The sequence below is a fragment of the Poecilia latipinna genome, unplaced genomic scaffold, assembly GCF_001443285.1.
Source record: "Poecilia latipinna isolate Pla-1442-1.1 unplaced genomic scaffold, P_latipinna-1.0 Scaffold3087, whole genome shotgun sequence".
NCBI classification, from domain to species: Eukaryota; Metazoa; Chordata; class Actinopteri; order Cyprinodontiformes; family Poeciliidae; genus Poecilia; species Poecilia latipinna.
The window spans coordinates 21,565-24,333 of record NW_015115703.1 but is presented as its reverse complement, the minus strand read 5'-3'; positions in this window follow the sequence as shown (position 1 = coordinate 24,333).

Sequence of the window (2,769 nt, the reverse complement as noted above, 5' to 3'; positions counted from 1 at the left end):
GTTTTTAGGTGCGCCTTATAGTGCGGAAAATATGGTACCTTTAACTACTTAACAACAGATGAGTCAGTCAGCAGCAGCTCTAACCCACATCCCTCTTGACCCATCCTCTCCTGAGTGAAATTAAAGTTGCAGTATGTAACTTTTATTTAAAAAAATCACTTATTTTTTAAAACTGTCATTATGTAGTGACAGTATGCTATGAGAGGTAATCTGTGAAAAATCTATTTCCTCTGTCTTCTCCCAGTGCTAGAAACAATCAGTCAGAGGCAGGAATGTTTTAGTACTGTCAATCACAATCTCATGTAATGCTGCACATCCTTTCTCCCCCTCACTCTGTGCTATTCTGTAGCTAGCATAGCAGCAATGCTAATTTTAGTTAGCACAACTACCAATGACGGCAGATGAACAGTTTTCCTGTAACAATAATTTGTTTCTCTACCATTAGCACATTCAGCAGTGATTGAATGAAGTTGATTAACAACACTAAGACCCTCCTACTGGTTCTGACTGGTTGTTTTGGATGGAATGTTTCATTAATTTAGACAGTAACACCAGTTCAGGGAGGAGATTGATTGTTTTCACAGATTATTTGTCTCATAAACTGTCACGACATGTTGACAGCTTTAACAAATATGGAAAAAATATCTTTTTTATTAAAGCTATATACTGCAGCTTGAATAAAATGCAACTACATAACATTTTTTGAGAAGTCTGGATTGCTTTTGACTGTTGCTCATGGGGAGAGACATTTCGGTATCTACAACTAATAGAAGAAATTTAAGCAACCTACTTGCATACTGGATGTGGAATATTGTATGTTAAATTCATGAGCAGTAAATATTGTGCTAGTATTAGTATCGAGCCAAAGAAAGCAAGGCAGATGCAAGCCTTTAAAATTGTGACACTTTTATGGGTCAAATAGACTCAAAAAATTGTAACAGCAGCTGTGAAGGGGGGCCCAATCTAATTTTTTGTCAGGGAGCCCAACATTCCTGGTGGTGCCCCTGGTCCTGAGATCTTGTATGACTTCACTTACACTTTGTTAGGATCATGTAGGAACAGATATTGATTACCCGATAACAGTGGTGGGAAGTAACGTAAGTAAACGTAAACGTAAGTACAATTTTTGTGTATCTGTACTTTACTTGACTAGATTTAATAATGGATACTTTCTACTTTTACTCCATTATATTTTACAGTAAGTTTCTGTACTTCCTGATTCACTACATTTCTACAAAACCGTTGTGTTACTTGTTATATTCAAGTTGCATTGCACTTGTTTTTGTTAGAATATGAGTTTCAGGGACTTAACATGGCGCTGTAAAATCCAAGCAATAATGTGGCTTAAGTGTGTCTGTTGTGTCGTGAAACCTAGCGAGGGCTGGTGAGATCTTTCCAGGACTCGAGGAAAACAAGTTGTCTAGAAGCCTGAGAGTCAAAAGTGATCTTGTATTCTGATTTAAATGATGATTGAAATGTGTTATCATGTACTGAATATAATCTGATTTAAGTAATCTTGTATGCTGTGTTATTTTTGGTTCAGTATCCTCGTGTAATGAATATACTGTAGCCCCTTGTACTGTGTCATGAACTCATGAGTGCAGAGAGAATGGCGGCAGGATGGCCAGGAAAGGGTGTAACGAAGTTAACTGTGAGCTGAGGTCAACCGTTCCTCAACTGTTCCCAAGGAGCCTGATGACACGGGCATCTACTCCTGGTTTCCACAGAACTGGATGATGCTGATTACTGCCCACTCCTAAAACAGAAACGCCAAGAAAGTATAAAAAGCATGAGAAAGCAGAACTAGACGTTCTTTGTTCCTCAGTACTCGAGTCGACAGCCACACGAAGATGCAGAAACAACAGAGGACCGCATCCTGAAGCCCCGGGGAGGTGAAGACATCGCACTGCTCAGAAGGGAACGAGATCCATTAACCCACAGCCCGGGTTTCTGATTAGACAGTGGTCCTCCGTAAGGTTGTTGTAAACAAATATTTTAGTAATCAAGTAATCTATTGATTATTCTTACGATTAATCAAGTAATTGGATAAAAAAAAGATAAAACATTGGTAAATCTAATATAACAGCAGTGTTACTATTGCAACAGCAACATCTGTCCAATTTTTCACATTTGAGCTAACGATAGCATTTCTGTAGTTTAGAAAATTTACCTGTAATATCTCACTTTCAGGGGCGGATCTAGAAAAATATTTATGGGGTGGCAAGAGAGGGGCAGGGATTTTTTCAGGGGTGGCACACACAAAATATTGTTTTTAACTTGCATTGTTTCAAAATGAGCTTCATGTAGCACCGAGGCTTAAATACAATTTCTTAATGTAGTATAGTTAATTATTTTTTACGTCTTTCATACTCCTGCTAATTGATATGTATTACTGGACTGGACAGCGCCTATTGGTCGCTATGTGATTCATTGTGTCCAGAAAACCATTTTATCCCAATACAGGACAAGGAGAAATCTGTCACGAAAATATTAGTAGCGCCATCATTTGTTATTAGATATATCTATTAAATACGACTTAAAATAAAGATTAGAAAACTGATGTTTGATAAATTCTCCATGATACAAATCTATAAACAGTTTAGTTTCTATTTAGCCAAGATGCTAGAAGGGGCGAATTTCTATTTATATTGGTCAATCGTTTTATTTTAAATATACTGTAGGAGCCGTAGTTTGACGACTGTTATAAATATCACCACGTTTTGCGAACACAGGGGAACTCAGTTTTTGTCGCTTGTTTTTAGGAATTGC